The sequence below is a fragment of the Cucurbita maxima genome, unplaced genomic scaffold (assembly GCF_002738345.1).
Source record: "Cucurbita maxima cultivar Rimu unplaced genomic scaffold, Cmax_1.0 Cma_Scf00003, whole genome shotgun sequence".
Taxonomy (NCBI): domain Eukaryota; kingdom Viridiplantae; phylum Streptophyta; class Magnoliopsida; order Cucurbitales; family Cucurbitaceae; genus Cucurbita; species Cucurbita maxima.
Window position 1 is genome coordinate 369934 of NW_019272019.1, and position 24086 is coordinate 394019.

General features: G+C 36.0%; 8 non-coding genes across 8 annotated transcripts; all 8 read left to right on the plus strand.

Annotated features, from left to right (window-relative positions):
* The first annotated feature begins 713 nt into the window (after positions 1–713).
* LOC111477378 lies at positions 714–818 on the plus strand. Its single transcript, XR_002717296.1, has one exon. It is a non-coding gene; the product is annotated as a U6 spliceosomal RNA (small nuclear RNA).
* Positions 819–1913: 1095 nt separating this feature from the next.
* Positions 1914–2018, plus strand: LOC111477368. The gene has a single exon (XR_002717287.1). It is a non-coding gene; the product is annotated as a U6 spliceosomal RNA (small nuclear RNA).
* Positions 2019–2024: 6 nt separating this feature from the next.
* TRNAM-CAU lies at positions 2025–2096 on the plus strand. The gene has a single exon. It is a non-coding gene; the product is annotated as a tRNA-Met (tRNA).
* A 1015-nt stretch (positions 2097–3111) lies between these two features.
* Positions 3112–3216, plus strand: LOC111477390. The gene has a single exon (XR_002717307.1). It is a non-coding gene; the product is annotated as a U6 spliceosomal RNA (small nuclear RNA).
* A 1229-nt stretch (positions 3217–4445) lies between these two features.
* Positions 4446–4550, plus strand: LOC111477360. The gene has a single exon (XR_002717279.1). It is a non-coding gene; the product is annotated as a U6 spliceosomal RNA (small nuclear RNA).
* Positions 4551–5781: 1231 nt separating this feature from the next.
* Positions 5782–5885, plus strand: LOC111477379. Its single transcript, XR_002717297.1, has one exon. It is a non-coding gene; the product is annotated as a U6 spliceosomal RNA (small nuclear RNA).
* Positions 5886–18976: 13091 nt separating this feature from the next.
* LOC111477387 lies at positions 18977–19081 on the plus strand. The gene has a single exon (XR_002717305.1). It is a non-coding gene; the product is annotated as a U6 spliceosomal RNA (small nuclear RNA).
* A 1062-nt stretch (positions 19082–20143) lies between these two features.
* LOC111477364 lies at positions 20144–20248 on the plus strand. Its single transcript, XR_002717283.1, has one exon. It is a non-coding gene; the product is annotated as a U6 spliceosomal RNA (small nuclear RNA).
* Positions 20249–24086: the final 3838 nt, after the last annotated feature.

The following is a 24086-nucleotide window of genomic DNA, read 5'->3' on the forward strand; positions in this document are numbered from 1 at the left end:
TACTCATAATCCTAGAGTGCTCGATAGAAATGTACTGACCTAGGCCAACGGTGCACTCAAGTCTTGACGTATGATTGCTACTCATAATCCTTTAGTGCTCGATAGAAATGTACTGACCTATGTCAACATATAAACCGCTCTAGCTCTAATGCCCTAATTAGCTTAGATCACTCATGCATACTTTGTTAGGAAGATATTTCTATCAATCACCTAAAGCACGAAAAACATAATCTACTCATTCATGCATGCCTATTAGGGATATGTTCGTATCAACGAGTAAGGAAATCATAATCTAAACATTCAAGCAAACTCAATGGTGAAATAACACTCATTAGTCACCCAGGACACATATCAATATATCTTATCCTCCATTCCAGCACAATGGAAAGCAAAAAAATCGGTATGCATCATAAATTCTCATCCTAGGGATGTTTCCTTAATTTTTCTTACTATATAAAATATTTTCATCCAAATAGTCCTTCTAGAGTCCTAAACATGCATATTCTAACACCTAAGGAAAGATATACTCCCATGCTATTATGTTCTTACACAAGCATTACTTGAGAAAAGCGAGAATGACTATTTATATGGATGACGTATGCCTTGTCGAGCAAGCTTTTTCTTGTGTTAGGAGCTTCAAATTTTCTAAAATTTCTCTAGTATAACCTAATTCAAATCATATAATGGTCCACATCGAAATCAGGGAAGAGCAATCGAATATAGGTTAAAACGGGTAAAAATTGGAACGATACACAGAAGATTAGCATGGCCCCTGCAGAAGAATGACACACACCAATTGGGAAATGGTTCAATTTATTTTATAAATCAGAGTGGCGCAGCGGAAGTGTGGTGGGCCCATAACCCACAGGTCTCAGGATTGAAATCTGGCTCTGATATCGATCCTTAAATGTCATAGAGACTTATTGGGTCCTTAGGGGCATCTAAGTGATTTAGTCCTCAGCTTGCATTTTTTTTATGATGCTTGGGGTTAGCTCCTTTGGGGCTAACTCAATCTCTAGGTGCACTCAAGTCTAGACGTATGATTGCTACTCATAATCCTAGAGTGCTCGATAGAAATGTACTGACCTAGGCCAACGGTGCACTCAAGTCTTGACGTATGATTGCTACTCATAATCCTTTAGTGCTCGATAGAAATGTACTGACCTATGTCAACATATAAACCGCTCTAGCTCTAATGCCCTAATTAGCTTAGATCACTCATGCATACTTTGTTAGGAAGATATTTCTTGGTGCACTCAAGTCTTGACGTATGATTGCTACTCATAATCCTTTAGTGCTCGATAGAAATGTACTGACATTTGTCAACATATAAACTACTCTAGCTCTAATGCCCTAATTAGCTTAGATCACTCATGCATACTTTGTTAGGAAGATATTTCTATCAATCACCTAAAGCACGAAAAACATAATCTACTCATTCATGCATGCCTATTAGGGATATGTTCGTATCAACCAGTAAGGAAATCATAATCTAAACATTCAAGCAAACTCAATGGTGAAATAACACTCATTAGTCACCCAGGACACATATCAATATATCTTATCCTCCATTCCAACACAATGGAAAGCAAAAAAATCGGTATGCATCATAAATTCTCATCCTAGGGATGTTTCCTTAATTTTTCTTACTATATAAAATATTTTCATCCAAATAGTCCTTCTAGAGTCCTAAACATGCATATTCTAACACCTAAGGAAAGATATACTCCCATGCTATTATGTTCTTACACAAGCATTACTTGAGAAAAGCGAGAATGACTATTTATATGGATGACGTATGCCTTGTCGAGCAAGCTTTTTCTTGTGTTAGGAGCTTCAAATTTTCTAAAATTTCTCTAGTATAACCTAATTCAAATCATATAATGGTCCACATCGAAATCAGGGAAGAGCAATCGAATATAGGTTAAAATGGGTAAAAATTGGAACGATACACAGAAGATTAGCATGGCCCCTGCAGAAGAATGACACACACCAATTGAGAAATGGTTCAATTTATTTTATAAATCAGAGTGGCGCAGCGGAAGTGTGGTGGGCCCATAACCCACAGGTCCCAGGATTGAAACCTGGCTCTGATATCGATCCTTAAATGTCATAGAGACTTATTGGGTCCTTAGGGGCATCTAACTGATTTAGTCCTCATCTTGCATTTTTTTTATGATGCTTGGGGTTAGCTCCTTTGGGGCTAACTCAATCTCTAGGTGCACTCAAGTCTAGACGTATGATTGCTACTCATAATCCTAGAGTGCTCGATAGAAATGTACTGACCTAGGCCAACGGTGCACTCAAGTCTTGACGTATGATTGCTACTCATAATCCTTTAGTGCTCGATAGAAATGTACTGACCTATGTCAACATATAAACCGCTCTAGCTCTAATGCCCTAATTAGCTTAGATCACTCATGCATACTTTGTTAGGAAGATATTTCTTGGTGCACTCAAGTCTTGGCGTATGATTGCTACTCATAATCCTTTAGTGCTCGATAGAAATGTACTGACATTTGTCAACATATAAACCGCTCTAGCTCTAATGCCCTAATTAGCTTAGATCACTCATGCATACTTTGTTAGGAAGATATTTCTATCAATCACCTAAAGCACGAAAAACATAATCTATTCATTCATGCATGCTTATTAGAGATATGTTCCTACCAACCAATAAGGAAATCATAATCTAAATATTCAAGCAAACTCAATGGTGAAATAACACTCATTATTCACCCAGGACACATATCATAATATCTTAAACTCCATTCCAGCACAATGGAAAGCGTAAAAATCGGTATGCATCATAAATTCTCATCCTAGGGATATTTCCTTAATTTTTCTTAACATATAAAATATTTTCATCCAAATAGTCCTTCTAGAGTCCTAAACATGCATATTCTAACACCTAAGGAAAATATACTCCCATGCTATTATGTTCTTACACAAGCATTACTTGAGAAAAGCGAGAATGACTATTTATATGGATGACGTATGCCTTGTCGAGCAAGCTTTTTCTTGTGTTAGGAACTTCAAATTTCCTAAATTTCTCTAGTATAACCTACTTCAAATCATATAATGGTCCACATCGAAATCAGGGAAGAGCAATCGAATATAGGTTAAAACGGGTAAAAATTGGAACGATACACAGAAAATTAGCATGGCCCCTGCAGAAGAATGAAACACACCAATTGAAAAATGCTTTAATTTATTTTATAAATCAGAGTGGCGTAGCGGAAGCGTGGTGGGCCCATAACCCACAGGTCCCAGGATTGAAATCTGGCTCTGATATTGATCCTTAATATCCTTAACTTCAAGGAACGATAGCTTACATTTAGTTACTTAGGCAGTGGTAGCAGCTCTACCACTGTTTCTGTATGTGATTAATGTTTGATTCCCTTGATGATGACTTTTATTATTGATGAATATGATGTGTTTCATGCAGCTCTACCCCCGTTTCTGTACGTGATTAATGTTTGATGCCCTCGATGATGACTTTTATTATTGATGAATATGATGTTTCATGACATTTCCTTAAAATGATGACGATTTTTTATACTATTGATTAAGCTTTCTTAATCATTCTTAAATGTCATGGAGGCTTATTGGGTCCTTAGGGGCATCTAGGTTATTTAGTCCTCATCTCGCATTTTTTTTATGATGCTTGGGGTGAGCTCCTTTGGGGCTAACTCAATCTCTAGGTGCACTCCAGTCTAGACGTATGATTGCTACTCATAATCCTAGAGTTCTCGATAGAAATGTATTGACCTAGGCCAACGGTGCACTCAAGTCTTGACATATGATTGCAACTCATAATCCTTTAGTGCTCGATAGAAATGTACTGACCTATGTCAACATATAAACCGCTCTAGCTCTAATGCCCTAATTAACTTAGATCACTCATGCATACTTTGTTAGGAAGATATTTCAATCAATCACCTAAAGCACGAAAAACATAATCTACTCATTCATGCATGCCTATTAGGGATATGTTCGTATCAACCAGTAACGAAATCATAATCTAAACATTCAAGCAAACTCAATGGTGAAATAACACTCATTAGTCACCCAGGACACATATCATAATATCTTATCCTCCACTCCAACACAATGGAAAGTATAAAAATCGGTATGCATCATAAATTCTCATCCTAGGGATATTTCCTTAATTTTTATTAACATATAAAATATTTTCATCCAAATAGTCCTTCTAGAGTCCTAAACATGCATATTCTAACACCTAAGGAAAGATATACTCCCATGCTATTATGTTCTTACACAAGCATTACTTGAGAAAAGCGAGAATGACTATTTATATGGATGACATATGCCTTGTCGAGCAAGCTTTTTCTTGTGTTAGGAGCTTCAAATTTTCTAAAATTTCTCTAGTATAACCTAATTCAAATCATAAAATGGTCCACATCGAAATCAGGGAAGAGCAATCGAATATAGGTTAAAACGGGTAAAAATTGGAACGATACACAGAAGATTAGCATGGCCCCTGCAGAAGAATGACACACACCAATTGAGAAATGGTTCAATTTTTTTCATAAATCAGAGTGGCGCAGCGGAAGCGTGGTGGGCCCATAACCCACAGGTCCCAGGATTGAAATCTGGCTCTGATATCGATCCTTAATATCCTTAACTTCAAGGAACGATAGCTTACATTTAGTTACTTAGGCAGTGGTAGCAGCTCTACCACTGTTTCTGTATGTGATTAATGTTTGATGCCCTTGATGATGACTTTTATTATTGATGAATATGATGTGTTTCATGCAGCTCTACCACTGTTTCTGTATGTGATTAATGTTTGATGCCCTGATGATGACTTTTATTATTGATGAATATGATGTGTTTCAAGACATTTCCTTAATATGATGACGATTTTGTATACTATTGATTAAGTTTTCTTAATCATTCTTAAATGTCATGGAGGCTTCTTGGGTCCTTAGGGGCATCTAGGTGATTTAGTCCTCATCTCGCATTTTTTTTATTATGCTTGGGGTTAGCTCCTTGGGGGCCAACTCAATCTCTAGGTGCGCTCAAGTCTAGACGTATGATTGCTACTCATAATCCTTTAGTGCTCGATAGAAATGTACTGACCTAGGCCAACGGTGCACTCAAGTCTTGACGTATGATTGCTACTCATAATCCTTTAGTGCTCGATAGAAATGTACTGACCTATGTCAACATATAAACCGCTCTAGCTCTAATGCCCTAATTAGCTTAGATCACTCATGCATACTTTGTTAGGAAGATATTTCTATCAATCACCTAAAGCACGAAATACATAATCTGCTCATTCATGCATGCCTATTAGGGATATGTTCGTACCAACCAGTAAGGAAATCATAATCTAAACATTCAAGAAAACTCAATGGGGGAAATAACACTCATTAGTCACCCAGGACACATATCATAATATCTTATCCTCCATTCCAGCACAATGGAAAGCATAAAAATCGGTATGCATCATAAATTCTCATCCTAGGGATATTTCCTTAATTTTTCTTAACATATAAAATATTTTCATCCAAATAGTCCTTCTAGAGTCCTAAACATGCATATTCTAACACCTAAGGAAAGATATACTCCCATGCTATTATGTTCTTACACAAGCATTACTTGAGAAAAGCGAGAATGACTATTTATATGGATGACGTATGCCTTGTCGAGCAAGCTTTTTCTTGTGTTAGGAGCTTCAAACTTTCTAAAATTTCTCTAGTATAACCTAATTCAAATCATAAAATGGTCCACATCGAAATCAGGGAAGAGCAATCGAATATAGGTTAAAACGGGTAAAAATTGGAACGATACACAGAAGATTAGCATGGCCCCTGCAGAAGAATGACACACACAAATCGGAAAATTGTCCAATGTTTTTATAAATCAGAGTTGCGTAGCGGAAGCGTTGTGGTCCCATAACGCACAAGTCCCAAGATTGAAACTTGGCTTTGATATGATACACAACCCCAAGACATGATTTTGAAAGTTATGATATAAAATCATGTGGTATGAAGGAAAAAAGGAAGAGGGTTGTTTTAAACCTCATGAATTATTGTATGTTACAAGCATGGGGCTTATGATGAACCTTATGAAAGAGAAAATGATCATTATGTTTAACATGATGTTAAGATGGTTGCTGCTACTTTCGGGTTTCCGACAACACCACCAGAGAATGCTAGTCCGACTAGAAGGGACCCAGAAGGTGTGTAATAATTCTGAATACGACTTAAAATGATAGGTCTTATTCATGTTGCATGTTTTAACTACTCATCCAATGATCCCATTAGGATCACCTAAGGGAATATGACTTAAAATGATAGGTCCCATTCATGTTTGTATGTCTTTTCATTTTCTAGCTCCAATAGCGGGGTCACTTACTGAGTATAAAATACTCAAGCCACATGCTACTTCTATATTTCATGTAAAGTTTGTATGTCTTTTGTATTGTTTTAAAGACATTTTCTTAAACATGTAAGCCCTTAACGTTGTTTTATGGAGATGATTTAATTGATTATTTCCGCATAAGAAGTTATATTATATATACGGTAGCGACTTTAAGTTAGTAGAAATCTATTGTTCTTACATTTCTCCCCTCAATTCTTTCATGAAACTTAAAAGATTGAGTCTCAAGAAAGAGATAGGGGCAATATCTCACCTTTTCTTGGACTGTATCCTAAATTATCAGCTTCCAAACTTGGTGGAATACTCAATTTTAGGGTTTATTGAGTACGATTATTGTTGCATATTAAGGCCACAATTTTTTTCACAAGAATTCTTCCTTATATTCCCCTCAAACTAAATGAATTAATTTAAGATGAAAACTGTGGCTACTATTGAATTCAAATTTCGGTTTGCATCTGAACCTAAAATGTAGAGTTGATCCTCCTAGGCAGCTTGATCTCAACGAATTACCCCTCAATTCCTTCATCAGATATGCTTTATTTAGTTTCCTAAGTCTAACGAAACCTCAATTTTAAATAAAATGGGCTAGAAATAAGAGTTTGAGTTTTGCCCCCAAAACTGGCATGATATTATATTTCTCTAATTGGGAACACTCTTGGAGTTATTGTCAAAATTTAGTGAAAATTAGTTTGAATTAGTCTAGATATTCATATTTATAATCATAATAAGTTAATATTTGGAGAATACATTAACTATACAATATATCTGAGATTCAGTTAATACAAGATATTCATATTCAGTTAATATTTTGAGAATATATTAGTTATAGAATATATCTTAGATTTCGTTAATATTTTTCTCTTTAGATTTGATTAGTAGTATATTTTATTTTATTGTTAAGATTGAGATCGTTTATATTTTCCTTATTTGTAGGTATTAGTTGGTATCTTATATTTATTTGAACGTTGTGAATGTTAATAAAGGTTGAACCTTCGATTCGAATTCTATAGTTATTGGAAGTTATGTATGGAAGCTTATCTACAGGGGGAAGATTTGTGGGATTTAATGGAAGGTGATGACACAGAAATTCCAGCAAATACTCCACAAAATGTAGAATTACGCTGACAATGGAAGATCAAATGCGAAAAACAGATACTCCACAGAATGCAGAATTACGTCGACAATGGAAGATCAAATCCGGAAAAGCCTTATTTACCTTGCAAACTTTGATTAGCAAGGACTATATTGATCACGTTCGTGATTTAAAGTCACCAAAGCGTATGGGAAACACTTCAAAAGTTGTTCACTAAGAAAAATACCGCTCGACTACAATTTCTAGAGAATGAACTAGCTATGGTAACTCAAGGTAATTTTTCTGTTGAAGAATTTTTTTTTAAAGTGAAAAATCGGTGTTCTGAAATTTCAAAATTAGATGCTAAGGAGCCCGTGAGTGGTGCTCGATTACGGCGTCATCTTATTCGTGGATTACGAAAAGATTTTATGCCCTTTATTTCCTCAAAACAAGGGTGGGCAAATCAGCCTACAGTAATTGAGCTCGTGAATCTTCTTTCCAATCAGAAACGTTTGATTAAGCAAATGACTAATAGCAACGAGTTTTTCCCAAAGTCATAAGATGTGTTGTATGTCAAAGATCAAAGGAGACAGAATTTTCATTCAAAGTCTTATTCAAGCAATGAGAATCAATTCACGAGTGAGGAGTTTTCAAAGAAGCCATTTAAAGATTGTTACAAGTGTGGAAAACCTGGCCATTTTAAACGAGATTGTCAGGTAGAAATAGTGTGTGATCGTTGCAGAAAGCCAGGCCATATTAAGCCAAATTGCCAAGTCAATACAGGAATTAGATGCAAATGTTGTACATGAAAGTAAAAATTCTTCCTATCAAATTTGGGAATATTGCTTAACCATTGAGGTTCTTGACCAGCCAACAAACGTGACTAGAGTTGTACATCAAGATGATGTCTCTACAGATGCTCATGCCTTTATAGACTACAATGAAGAATGGATTCTCGATTCTGGTTGTTCTCATCATGCAACTAGAAACAAAACTCTTCTATCAGATGTTTTTCCACATTGTCAAGAGAAGAGTAAAGGGCCCAACAAAGTGGCTGAATTGGAATCACGGCTTTCTCAACTCTAGGAGGAACTGAAGAAAACAAGTGATCAACTAAGTGCATCTGAATCACACAAAAAGCAAGCCCAACAAAAAGCAGAAGAAGCAAATAAACAACTATCAGATATGTCTGCAAAGCTTGAAGAATCCCAACAGCAGGCGTTTGAGCTCTCCTCTTCTGAGGAAGATCGTGTTCAAGAACTGCACAAACTTTCTCAAGATCGTAATCGAGCATGGAAGTCCAAACTCGAAGATGTTCAAAAGCAGCATGCAATGGATGCTGCTGCATTGGCCTCTGCTATAAATGAAGTTCAGAGGCTCAAGGTCCAGCTGAACATGGTATCTAAATCCAACCAAACTCGAAGTAACCTCGCAAAGTCTAGGGAAAAGCTTCAATCAGATGGAATCAAAGTTGTTGAAGCCTACAACTCTTTGTCACCAGAATTGGAGGAATCAAAGATGGAAATTCAGGGAGGGATGGCCTTGATTTTTATGGAGGGAAGGGAAGATGCCAGAAAAGATTAAATTTCGGTCGTGTTGGTGGTGGATTTAGGAATTATGGCTCGAATGGTTCGTATGAGAGGAGTAACAGGTATTCGAATGGGGATGATTCATCTAACTCAAAGTGGGGTTTGTCAAGGGTCTTTGATGAAAATAGGAGGAAGAAAGATGAAGGTAATTCTGGCAGCGGCGGTGGTGGCAGTCGACCGAAGCTTAGTCTGCAGCCACGTACGCTGCCGGTGAATGATGTGAAGTCGTCGAAGATATCAGGGACGACGACGAGGTCCAAGAGTTCGAACCCATTTGGAATGGTGAGGCCAAGGGAAGAGGTTCTAGCTGAGAAAAGACATGATTAGAAAAAACTTGACAAGGAGTTAGAGTCGAAAATTATGGAAATGTCAGGGGAGAAGACTGAAAAATCCAACGCCATTGGGAAAAAAAGCTTTGGCAATGGAATTGGTCAGGCTGCTGAGGACAAAACAAAGAGGAGCTGGAGGAAGCCGAGTTTCAATAACTCTGGACCCGTGGGGCGGGGTGATGAACCTGATAAAAATCCTAGTGGTTTTGTGGATGCTAATTGGGCTGGTGACGTGAACGATAGATGCTCCACAAAAGGTTTTTGTTTTATAGCAGACTCTGTTGCAATTTCATGGTGAAGTAAAAAGCAAAGCATCGTTGCTTTGTCATGTTGTGAAGCAGAATATGTAGCTGCTACAATGGCTACTAGGATTTTTGTGGTTGATCAGGAGGCTTATTCAAGAAATGGTGACTACTCATTATCATTTTGTTTGAGAGAATGCTAACGCAGGATGTTGAATTGCAGAAAATACAGACTAATGAGCATGTTGTGGACATATTTACTAAGGCACTTGCGAAAGTGAAGTTTTAAGTTTTTCGTAAAGGCTCTCAGAGCTATTGAGAAAATAAGCTTGCAACAAGGGAGGCTGCTAAAATTTAATGCAAACTTATTGTTATTTTGAATTAGTCAAAATATTCATAATCCATTAATATTTTGAGAATATATTAGTATTAGAATATATCTTAGATTCAATGAATATTTTTATGTTTAGATTTGATTAGTAGTATATTTTATTTTATTGTCAAGGTTTAAATAGTTTATATTTTCCTTGTTTGTAGGTATTAGTTGGTATCTTGTATCTATTTAAAGCTTGTGAATATCAATAATGAAGATTGAACCTTCGATCCCAATTCTATTTCTTATTCTTAAATCTGTATTCTTTGGCGGAGTAATAATATTTTCATATCTATTCACACTCTTGAGTGGTAGATATTGCGTTAGCTATTACCCTTTCAGGTCTTCTATGAAAATGTTTCTTGGAGGTGCAGAAACCGATTGGGATAAGCCTCACGCGACGAATTCGCGTGTAAAATCGAATTGAATTTTTTAACCTCCTCCGGATTACTTCAATGGCAGCCCAAATTTGGGAAATAGATTTGGGGCATTTTGTCCCTTCTTTCCTTCACCCAAATTGTGGTTAATCTTATTTAGAAAGAATAGAAACAAGTTTGGAGGCAAATGATTGACTATAGCTCTCGAATTTGGAAGGAACATGAGAACTCAAAACCTAAAAAATGAAAAAGCTTATAACTCGTGATTGAAGGCTCGATGTTGCTTGCTTCTTGCTCCAAATGAATACACATGGCTCATGACTTAAGAGAAATGATCCACCACCTTTGAAACGTTTAGAACCACCATGATTTTGTAGTTGATCCTTTTGGATGTTTTCGCTAGAAAATCCTGTGCCGATCATAGCTTTGTCAAATTTAGTTATGATTTGATGATTTGTGAATGTTCTAGATCATATCCAATTTAGAGAGAGATCCAACGGCTAGGTTTCAAGAGACTGTGGATTATGTGCATAAGGGTACTATGGAGGATCTAATTTGGTCAGCAATGACAATTTGGTGATTCTTTTAAACTTTATAAATAAGGTAATTTATCACTTTCCCAAAATTTTAATATTATTTTTTTCGAATTAATCCAAAAAAAATTTATCAAATTGGTTACCTCTTGTTAGTCCTTTTCTTCTTGTCGAGTATCTTGAAGTTCATATCCATAAAGAAATAAAATTTGGAGAAATTTTGGATCGACTCTTCTTTACATGTTAAATCCTTTTTCGAAGAAAGTGTATCATGTGCTATCATGTGAGTGGAGGACGTATACTTTCGTAACGTAGACACATGTTAAATCCTTTTTCTCCTTTCATTTTTTTCAATTATCCATTAATAAAGAAGTGATGCCACTTTGAAACTCTCTTGGGTGAGAATAATTTCGTGAAGTTTATCCTTCATATATCAAATAGTTATGCTTCTAATATGTAGTTCAAGGCTGTGTTCTCAAAAGATGACTTCATTGATAAATTTTTTTTTTCCTCCGATTCCAATGATTCAAAAACTCTTATGAGTTCTTACCATTCTGCTTGTTATTTAATGTAATTATTCCCGTTGTTGTCTTGTTCTTGTTATTTTTTTCAACTATTTGTTGGATTTTCGGTCAATTTATAAATTGTTGAGCGTTCTCCTCCCTTTGCTGGACATTTCAGAGTGTCATTGACATAGAATTCTATTTGTTGATCATTCATTCTCAAAATTATAGTTCCATTGTGGACATATACTAATGTTCTCGTGGTTTTTGTTAAGAAATAGAAATAGAAAATAGAATTGAAAAAGTGTATGATCTTCATGCACGTTTACAACGTTTAAATAGATACAAACTATTAACTAATACCTAAAAATAGAAAAAAATATATAACTAACCAAATCGTGTAAATAAATAAAATACACGATTAATCAAATTTATACTAACAACTCCCTAAATATCTCAGATATATTCTAACTAATATATCTCCAAAATATCCTCTTAATACTCCCCCTCAAGTTGGAGAGTGTATGTCGATCACACCCAACTTGTCCTTCAAAAGGTCAAATTATTGTCTTCCCAGAGCTTTAGTAAAAACATCTGACAATTGCATTTTGGTCGAAATATAACATGGTTTGATGATTCTAGCTTGTAACTTTTCTCGAACTATATGACAATCTATTTCAATGTGTTTCGTACGTTCGTGAAAAACTGGATTGGCTGCTATATGTAATGCTGCTTGATTATCACAATATAATAATGTTGGTTCGGACAGTGGAACATTCAAGTCTTGAAGAATGTATCTTAACCAAGTTATCTCTAAACAAGTATTTGCCATAGCTCGATACTCGGTTTTTGCTGATGATCTAGACACATTAGTCTGCTTTTTAGACTTCCAAGAAATAATTGAATTTCCAAGAAAAATGCAGAACCCAGAAATAGACCGTCTGGAAGTTGGACAACCACCCCAGTCAGAATCGCAATATGCTTGTAATCTTAAATTGTTTTCAGATGGCAGTAGGAGTCCTCGACCAGGAGTGCCTTTGATGTACCTCAGAACTCGAAGAGCTGCCTCCCAATGTGATTTTCTTGGTTCATGCATAAATTGGCTAAGCATACGAACTGAATAAGCTATGTCAAGCCTAGTGACAGTCAAATATATTAATCTGCCAATTAACCGTCTGTATTTACTTGGATCGTTCAATTTCTCTCCTTCAGTTAAAGAAAGTTTCAGATTTTGCTCCATAAGAAATTTGTCTGGACGTGCTCGTGTAAGTCCTGTGTCTTGAAGGATGTCTAGAGCATACTTTCTTTGAGTCATAAAAATTCCTTTTCTAGACCGAGAAAATTCAATGCCTAGAAAATATTTCAAATTTCCTAAATCTTTGATAAGAAATTTCTGGAGTAAACTAGTCTTGAGATATTGCATTTCTTTGAGATCATTGCCTGTCAACAGAATATCATCAATATAGATTAGAACTGCAGTGAAAGAAGTACCTTTACTCTTAGTAAACAAAGAGTAGTCTGCTTTGGACTCAGTGTAGCCTGCATTTTGTATAGTTGTAGAAAATATGGAGAACCAATTGCGAGAAGCTGTTTTAATCCATAAAGATATTTATGGAGCCGACATACTGTATTCTCCCCCTGTCGGCGAAGACCTGGTGGTAAAGACATATAAACTTCCTCGTCTAGTTACCATGGAGAAAGGCATTTTGAACATCCAACTGATGGGTGAACCATTTTCGAGCAGCAACAACAGTGAGTAAGCAACGAAGTGTAGTAAGTTTCGCTGTGGGGGAAAATGTTTCTGTGTAATCAATACCTTCAACCTGAGTGTATCCCTTTGCTACAAGTCGAGCTTTATGACGTTCAACAAAACCATCAGAGTTGTATTTAATTTTGTACACCCAGCGACAACCAATAGCTTTATGACCAGGTGGTAGAGGAATGAGAGACCATGTATGATTACGTTCCAAAGCTGCAATTTCATCATTCATAGCCTGCTGCCATAAAGGGTCGCCAACTGCCTCGTCATAGGTTTTGGGTTCTGTCTGGGATGTAATAAGAGCTAGAAAAGCACGTTGAGTAGGAGAAAAACGAGAGAATGAAAGGTAATGATGAAGGGGATACCTGATGCCAGTGTCGGGACTTGAGCTAGAGGTTAAATGATTGGCTCCAGAAGACATCTCATAATCCTTATGCCAAGCTGGAGGCTGTTTAGTGCGAGTAGAACGTCGGAGTGGAGCTGATGTATCAGGCGGGATAGGATTGGAATCAGTGGGCAAATCTGGAGAAGGTGGATGAGACAACGAAGTAGTAGGTGAAGGGATAGGAGGTGAAGGAGGAATGGAAGGTGGAGGATGGATGCTTAAGTAGGATGGATCATGAAGTGGAACAACAAGAGTCGAAGGAGCTAATGTCGAAGTTTGTGAAGCTGATGAAAAAGGAAAATCATCTTCACAAAATTTAACATCACAGCTGATAAAGAATTTGTGAGATTGCATGTCATACAATTTGTAACCTTTATGACCACAAGGATATCCTACGAAAACACAAGGAATTGCCCGAGGTTCAAATTTTTGCTTAGGATGTACTATAGTTGCATAACATTTACAACCAAAAACTTTAAGATGATGAAATGTAGGTGATCGTTAGATAACACTGGTGATGGCGTTCTATTTATAAGATAAACAGCCGTTAAAACGCACTCTCCCCAAAAATTAAGTGGAACCTGTGACTGAAAAAGAAGAGACCTAGCTACATTTAGGATATGGCGATGCTTACGTTCTATGACTCCATTTTGTTGTGGAGTATAAACACAAGTGCGCTGAAATTCAATACCACAAAAAGTAAAGAATGGTTGCAAAGATAGGAACTCAGTCCCATTGTCTGATCGAACTATCTTGATAGTAGTATGAAATTGAGTTTGAACAAATTTAACAAAGTTCATTAACAAATGATGTACTTCTGACTTATGTTGCATTAGAAAAACCCAAGTACGTCGAGTAAATCATCAACAATAGTGAGAAAAAACGCAAACCAGAATGGGTAGGAATTTTATGTGGTCCCCAAACATCACAATGTATTAGATCAAAGGCAGAATGGGTTGTTATTGAACTTCTTGGGAAAGACAACCTAGTTTGTTTTGCTAACGGGCAGATACTACAATTATGAGAATAACTCGCATTATTAAGATGCAATTGATCAGCTAGAAATTCAAAACGAGAAAAAGAAGGATGACCTAGACGTAAATGCCACAAATCAGATGACTGAGATACTTGATGAGCTAAAGATTTGATTGGAGATGAAGAAATATGATAGAGACCTCCAAATTGTATACCCGAGCCAATCATCTTCCCCGTAGCCAAGTCTTGCATAACACAAGAATCAGGATAGATGGTGACATAACATTTCAAGTTATTGGTAAGTTTGCTGATCGACATTAGGTTTAAATTGAATGAAGGCACACATAAAACGTTGTTTAACTTAAGGTTAGGGCTAAGGAAAATATTGCCAGTATGTGACACACGTGCTGTCTCTCCATTAGGAAAATTTATTGTAGACATGATGGCAGCCTTTGGATCAGTCATAACAGAAGATTTTGATACTATATGATCCGTAGCTCCACTATCGAGAATCCATGAATTAGAACTCGCAGAGTTAACAGATAATGTAGATATGGGAAACAAACCTGCAACATTGATGTGATTGTCAAAATTACCAAAAGGGTTTTGATTGATTGCAGATAAGGCTTGTGCTATCTGTCGTAATTGCTCAGAAGAAAAATTTGGAATGAAATAAGGTGACTGTTCTTTTGTATTCAACTGTGAAACATCGGCCATATTTGCAGATGATCGGTATCCACGATGATTGTGTTGATTGACTTGTCTTGTCCTTGTAGAATTATTTTTCTGTCGACACCGATCTTCTGTATGTCCCCTTCTATCACAAAACTTACAATGAAACTTAAGAATTCAACACTCATTGATTGTTTGACCACTTTTATTGCAGTGTTCACACGATTTGTCCTTGGCGAATTTTGAATAAGTTGTTTTCTTCTGCACTGCTGATGCAATCGAGAAATTCTCAGTAGGTTCAGAAGTTACCTGTCGCTGCATCTCTTCTTGTACAAGTAATGAATAAGCTTGCCTCACATTAGATAATGGAGACATCATCAATATGTTAGATCTCACCGTTTTATAAGACTCATTGAGCCCCATGAGCAATTGCATCAACTTGTCTTCTTCGCGTTGATCAATATGTATTTGACGTTGATTACACGTAAATGGTGTGGGGTACGCTTCCAGTTCATCCCAGAGTGCTTTGACCTTGGTGAAATATGTTGACAGTGCCATGGTTCCTTGTGACATCGTTGCTATCGAGTTTTGTATTTGAAAAATTGCTGGAGCATTCTTTTGTGAGAATTGATCGCGAAGATCAACCCACACTTGATGAGCTGTCTTGGCGTGAATAATGCTTTTAGCGATATCTGCTTCAACAGAATGAGTTAACCAAGATATTATCATACTGTTGCACTGATTCCAGAGTTCGAATTCGGTTGAATTTGCATCTTGGGGCGGTTCCTCAATTGTGCCATCAATGAAGCCAATTTTCTTCTTGACAATAAGAGCATGCATAACTGATTTACTCCAGAATTGGTAATTTGCTCCATTTAATTTGATTGAAAAAAGTGAATATCCTGGCTGATCAGAGTGATGCATATAGTAAGGATGTGTTAAATCAACATCCGAAATTTTAAAGCTGGATTTGGCTGATTCCGCCATAAAGAAAATTTTGATATTTAAGAACACCACGATCAATGCTCTAATACCATGTTAAGAAATAGAAATAGAAAATAGAATTGGAAAAAAGTATGATCTTAATTCAAGTTTACCATGTTTAAATACATACAAACTATTAACTAATATCTAAAAATAGAAAAAAATATATAACTAACTAAATCTTGTAAATAAATAAAATAGACCATTAATCAAATTTATACTAACAACTCCCTAAATATCTCAAATATATTTCAACTAATATATCTTCAAAATATCCTATTAATAGTTTTCAAAAATGATCTTCCTAAGATAATTGGTACATCAGGATCCGCTTCCTAGTCTAAAACAATAAAATTTGCTGGATATATGAATTTATCCACTTGAATTAAAATTTCTTCGATCTTTTCTTAGGGATAAGTGATGAATCTATTGACTAGTTGGATGGTGACTGTAGTTAGTCTAGCCTCACGAATCCTTAACTTCTTATGAATGGATAGAGGTATTAAGTTGATGTTTGCCCCCAAGTCACATAATGTTCGACCTAACATTTTTCCTCCAATGGATACAAAAATAGCGAATGGGCCCGAGTCTTTTTCCTTTAGTGGGATTTTATTTTTTCGAATTGCACTACACTTTCCATTTAGTGCTATCACCTTGAATTCTTCTTCCTCTAAAAAGTGAGTAAACATACCCATAATCTAACTTTTACTTTTGACTTTTTAAAAATCGGTCAAAGTAGTGAGGTAGGGTTGTGCTCTTTCAAGCAAGAATAATTTGAGCTTCTAATTCATTTATTTGGGTTTAAAAATCTAGGTTTTATTGGAGGTGGTGTTGAGGATGTGAGGTTAAACACGTAAATTCAATCATTTTCCTTACCATTTATGTGTTCTCAAATTTGAATTCAACCAATGAGAGTCTTTCACTTGTCAAACATCCCATGGTTGATAATTTTTGTAATTATCCCAAACTTTTTCTTTAGTTATTAATTATTAATTTGGTAATTATCTCAAAAAAATCATCGTTTTATACCAAAAATATCAATTTGTCATCTTGTGAGGTAGCTTCCAAATAAGCCAGCATCGAGGGGCTTAATTTCCAATTTGGTTAACTATGGGCCATTTTTACAATTTCCCACTTTGTAGGGCTATCTTTATAAATTTGGTTTATTACGAGGGCATTGCTCGCAAATTGGATGTTAAGTGGGTTAAATTTTTTATTTCACTCTTTTAGAATTATTTTTCCAAAAATACCCTTTTAGGGCCTTTTACTATCTTTACGTAACTATTCCTAGGCTATGCTTTTTTTTGTTTTTTTGGGTAAGATGAATGCATAATATTTGTTTAAATATGAATCTACTCGGTGGACTCATATATGTACCGTTAGGTCTGACTACAGGCTAGCACTCACTTATGCTGCTGGAAACCAATAGCAAACAAAAAAATGTGTTTAGTATCTTTCTCTACGCATCCATATAGAACACATACTAGAGAAGAATCTTGTGCTCGTGACATACAACATACAACACACTTTGAGGGTTTCACGTTCCACCCTCAATTACAAATTTACGCCGGTACGACCCTATTCAGGAGGCTTGACGCCGTGTTCACATTCACTAGGGGCACTCATCATGAGTCAACTACATGTGTAGTCCCAAGTTCGTTTTCATGATCGGTTTATAGAATTGCGGTCTTAGTCTTTATCCCATTCCTACACTTGATTGGAGCACTCACCCTAAGTCATCTACCTGTGTAACCCCAAATCTTTTCCAAGGCTAGTTTACGAAATCGTAACTTCTTCCTTACCCGTTTGTACACTCAATAGAAGTTCTCATCTCGAGCTAACTACCCATGTAATCTCAAGTCCTTCTTCAAGATCAATTTACATGATTGCAACATCAGCCTTGACTAGACCCTACACTCAATAATAGCTCAAGTAACTTTGGGGTTCTGATGATATTTTTCATACTATTGTAAAGCTTTCTCAATCATTATTAGATGTCATGGAGGGTTATTAGGTCTTAGGGGCATCTAGGTGATTTATTCCTCATCTTGAATTTTTTAGGATGCTTGGGGTTAGCTCCTCGGGGCTAGTTCAATCTCTGGGTGCACCCAAGTCTAGACATATGATCGATACTCATAATCCTCGAGTGCTCGATCTATTAGAAATGTACTGGCCTAGGTCAACATGTAAACCACTCTAGCTCTAGTGCCATAATCTTAGCTTGTTCCACTCATGCATACTTTGTTAGGGAGATATTTCTATCAATCACCTAAAGCACGAAAACACATAATCTACTCATTAATGCATGCTTAATAGGCCGATATTCATATCAACCAGCAAGGAATCATAATCTAAACATTCAAACAAACTCAATGGGGAAATAACACCCATTAGTCACGCATACCACATATTATAGTATCTTATCCTCAATTCTAGCACAACGGAAAGCATAAAAATAGATATGAATCATAAAATCTCATCCTAGGGGCAGTTCGTTAATTTTCCTTAACATATATAGCATTTTCATCCAAATAACACTTTTAGAGTCCTAAATATGCATAATCTACCATTCAAGGCAAGATATGCTCGCATGCTAGTATGTCCTTGAGCTAGAATTACTTTAGAAGAGTAAAAATGATTATTTATATGGATGACGTATGCTTTGTCGAGCAAGCTTTTTCTTGTGTTAGGAGCTTCAAATTTTCTAAAATTTCTCTAGTATAACCTAATTCAAATCATAAAATGGTCTACATCGAAATCAAGGAAGAGCAATCAAATATAGGTGAAAACGGGTAAAAATTGGAACGATACACAGAAGATTAGCATGGCCCCTGCAGAAAAATGACACACACAGATTGAGAAATGGTTCAATTTTATTTATAAATTAGAGTGGCACAGTGGAAGCGTGGTGGGCCCATAACCCACAGGTCTCAAAGTTCAAGGAACGGGAGCTTACATTTAGTTACTTAGGCAGCTCTACCACTTTTTTTGTACGTGTTTTTATTGATGAATATGACGTTTCACGATATTTCCTTAATATGATGACGATTTTTTATACTATTGATTAAGCTTTCTTAATCATTCTTAAATGTCATGGAGGCTTATTGGGTCCTTAGGGGCATCTAGGTGATTTAGTCCTCATCTCGCTTTTTTTTATGATGCTTGGGGTTAGCTCCTTGGGGGCTAACTCAATCTCTAGGTGCACTCAAGTATAGATGTATGATTGCTACTCATAATCCTAGAGTGCTCGATAGAAATGTACTGACCTAGGTCAACGGTGCACTCAAGTCTAGACGTATGATTGCTACTCATAATCCTTGAGTGCTCGATAGAAATGTAATGACCTAGGTCAACATATAAACCGCTCTAGCTATAATGCCCTAATTAGCTTAGATCACTCATGCATACTTTGTTAGGAAGATATTTCTATCAATCACATAAAGCACGAAAAACATAATCTACTCATTCATGCATGCCTATTAGGGATATGTTCCTATCAACCAATAAGGAAATCATAATCTAAACATTCAAGCAAACTCAATGGGGAAATAACACTCATTATTCACCCAGGACACATATCATAATATCTTATCCTCCATTCCAGCACATTGGAAAGCGTAAAAATCGGTATGCATCATAAATTCTCATCCTAGGGATATTTCCTTAATTTTTCTTAACATATAAAATATTTTCATCCAAATAGTCCTTCAAGAGTCCTAAACATGCATATTCTAACACCTAAGGAAAATATACTCCCATGCTATTATGTTCTTACACAAGCATTACTTGAGAAAAGCGAGAATGACTATTTATATGGATGACGTATGCCTTGTCGAGCAAGCTTTTTCTTGTGTTAGGAGCTTCAAATTTTCTAAAATTTCTCTAGTATAACCTAATTCAAATCATAATACGGTCCACATCGAAATCAGGGAAAAACAATCGAATATAGGTTAAAACGGGTAAAAATTGGAACGATACAGAGAAGATTAGCATGGTCCTTGTGGAAGGATGACACACACAAATCGAAAAATTGTCCAATTTTTTATAAATCAGAGTGGCGCAGCGGAAGCGTAGTGGGCCCATAATCCATAGGTCCCAAGATTAAAACTTGGCTTTGATATGATACACAACCCCAAGACATGATTTTGAAAGTTATGATATAAAATCATATGGTATGAAGGAAAATAGGAAGAGAGGTTGTTTTGGACCTCATGAATTATTGTATGTTACAAGCATGGGGCTTATGATGAACCCTATGAAAGGGAATATGATCATTATGTTTAACATGATGTTAAGATGGTTGCTACTACTTTCGGGTTTCCGACAACAACACTAGAGAATGCTAGCCCGACTAGAAGGGACCCAGAAGGTGTGTAATAATTCTGAATACGACTTAAAATGATAGGTCTTATTCATGTTGCATGTTTTAACTACTCATCCAAAGATCCCATTAGGACAGTCACCTAAGGGAATATGACTTAAAATGACATGTTCCATTCATGTTTGTATATCTCATTAGGATAGTCACCTAAGGGAAACCTAAAATGTCAGGTCCCATTCATGTTCCCATTCACCATTACAATATTCACCTAAGGGAAACTTAAAATAACAAGTCCCATTCATGTTTGTATATCCCATTAGGATAGTCACCTAAGGGAATACGACTTAAAATGATAGGTCCCATTCATGTTTGTATGTCTTTTCATTTTCTAGCTTCAATAGTGGGGGTCACTTACTGAGTATATAATACTCAAGCCACATGCTACTTCTATATTTCAGGTAAAGTTTGTATGTCTTTTGTATTGTTTTAAAGACATTTTCTTAAACATGTATGCCCATAATGTTGTTTTATGGAGATGATTTAATTGATTATTTCCGCATAAGAAGTTACATTATATATACTGTAGCGACTTTAAGTTTTTAGAAATCTAGGGTTCTTACATTTCTCCCCTCAATTCTTTCATGAAACTTAAAAGATGGAGTCTCAAGAAAGAGTTCGGGGGCGATATCTTACCTTTTCGTGGACTGTATCCTAAATTATCAGCTTCCAAACTTGGTGGAATACTCAATTTTGGGGTTTATTGAGTACGATTATTGTTGCATATTAAGGCCACGATTTTTTTCACAAGAATTCTTTCTTATATTCCCCTCAAACTAGATGAATTAATTTAGGATGACAACTATGGCTACTATTGGATTCAAACTTTCGGTTTGCATTTGAGCCAAAAATGTAGAGTTTGATCCTCCTAGGTAGCTTGATCTCAGACGAATTACCCCTCAATTCCTTCATCAGATATGCTTTATTTAGTTCCGTAAGTCTAACGAAAACCTCAATTTTAAATAAAATGGGCTAGAAATAAGAGTTAGAGTTTTGCCCCCAAAACTTGCATGATATTATATTCCTCTAATTGGGAACACTCTTGGAGCTATTGTCAAAATTTAGTGAAAGTTAGTTTGAATTAGTCAAGATATTCATATTCATAATCATAATCAGTTAATATTTGGAGAATACATTAGTTATAGAATATATCTGAGATTCAGTTAATACAAGATATTCATATTCCGTTAATATTTGGATAATATATTAGTTATAGAATATATCCTAGATTCAGTTAATATTTTCCTCTTTGGATTTGATTAGTAGTATATTTTATTTATGGTCAAGATTGAGATAGTTTATATTTTCCTTATTTGTAGGTATTAGTTGCTATCTTGTATTTATTTGAACCTTGTGAATATTAATAAAGCTTGAATCTTCAATTCGAATTCTATTTCTTATTCCTAAATCTTATTCTTTCATTGACTAATAATATTTTCATATCTATTCACCCTTTTGAGTGGTAGATATTGCGCGTCAGTTGGTATCGGAGTCAAGTTGGTACGGTTTGATATTATTACTAAACCAGATGAATGGGGGAAGTGCTTTTATGGGTATAGCTATGGAAAAGCTTGTTTGCAATAACTATAGTTATTGGAAGTTCTGTATGGAAGCTTATCTACAGGGGGAAGATTTGTGGGATTTAATGGAAGGTGATGACACAGAAATTCCAGCAAATACTCCCCAAAATGTAGAATTACGCTGACAATGGAAGATCAAATGCGAAAAACATATACTCCACAGAATGCAGAATTACGTCGACAATGGAAGATCAAATCCGGAAAAGCCTTATTTACCTTGAAAACTTTGATTAGCAAGGAGTATATTGATCACGTTCTTGATTAAAAGTCACCAAAGCAAGTATGGGAAACACTTCAAAAGTTGTTAACTAAGAAAAATATCACTTCACTGCAATTTCTAGAGAATAAACTAGCTATGGTAACTCAAGGTAATTTTTCTGTTGAAGAATATTTTTTTAAAGTGAAAAATCTGTGTTCTGAAATTTCAAAATTAGATGCTAAGGAGCCAGTGACTGGTGCTCGATTACGGCGTCATCTTATTCGTGGATTACGAAAAGATTTATGCCCTTTATTTTCTCAATACAAGGGTGGGCAAATCAGCCTACAGTAATTGAGCTTGTGAATCTTCTTTCCAATCAGGAAGCTTTGATTAAGCAAATGACTAACAACAACGAGTTTTCCCCAAAGTCATAAGATGTGTTGTATGTCAAAGATCAAAGGAGATAGAATTTTCATTCAAAGCCTTCTTCAAGCAATGAGAATCAATTCAGGAGTGAGGAGTTGTCAAAGAAGCCATTTAAAGCTTGTTACAAGTGTGAAAAACCTGGCCATTTTAAACGAGATTGCCAGGTGTAAGTAGTGTGTGATCGTTGCGGAAAGCTAGGCCATATTAAGCCAAATTGCCAAGTCAATACAGGAATTAGAAGCAAATGTTGTACATGAAAGTAAAAATTCTTCCTATCAAATTTGGGAATATTGCTTAACCATTGAGGTTCTTGACCAGCCAACAAACGTGACTTCAGCTGTACATCAAGATGATGTCTCTACAGATGCTCATGCCTTTATAGACTACAATGAAGAATGGATTCTCGATTCTGGTTGTTCTCATCATGCAACTGGAAACAAAACTCTTCTATCAGATGTTTTTCCACATTGTCAAAAGAAGAGTAAAGGGCCCAACAAAGTGGCTGAATTGGAATCACGGCTTTCTCAACTCTAGGAGGAACTGAAGAAAACAAGTGATCAACTAAGTGCATCTGAATCACACAAAAAGAAGCCCAACAGAAAGCAGAAGAAGCAAATAAACAACTATCAGATATGTCTGCAAAGCTTGAAGAATCCCAAGAGCAGGTGATTGAGCTCTCCGCTTCTGAGGAAGATCGTGTTCAAGAACTGCACAAACTTTTTCAAGATCGCAATCGAGCATGGAAGTCCAAACTCGAAGCTGTTCAAAAGCAGCATGCAATGGATGTTGCTGCATTGGCCTCTACCATAAATGAAGTTCAAAGGCTCAAGGTCCAGCTTAACATGGTGTCTAAATCCAACCAAACTCGAAGTAACCTCGCTAAGTCTATGGAAAAGCTTCAATCAGATGGTCAAAGTTGTTGATGCCTACAACTCTTTGTCACCAGAATTGGAGGAATCAAAAGATCGAAATTCAGGGAGGGATGGCTTTGATTTTTATGGAGCGAAGGGAAGATGCCAGAAAGGTTTAAATTTCGGTCGTGTTGATGGTGGATTTAGGAATTATTGCTCGAATAGTTCGTATGAGAGGAGTAACAGGTATTCGAATGGGGATGATTTATCTCACTTAAAGTGAGGTTTGTCAAGGGTCTTTGATGAAAATAGGAGGAAGAAAGATGAAGGGTTTTTTTGTTCATTGATTACCAAGTCAAAAGGAGATGGATAAAAATAAATCTATCTATTTTATTTTATTTATTATAATAAATGCATTGCTTTGGAAGAATGGGCTCTCATTGTTTTC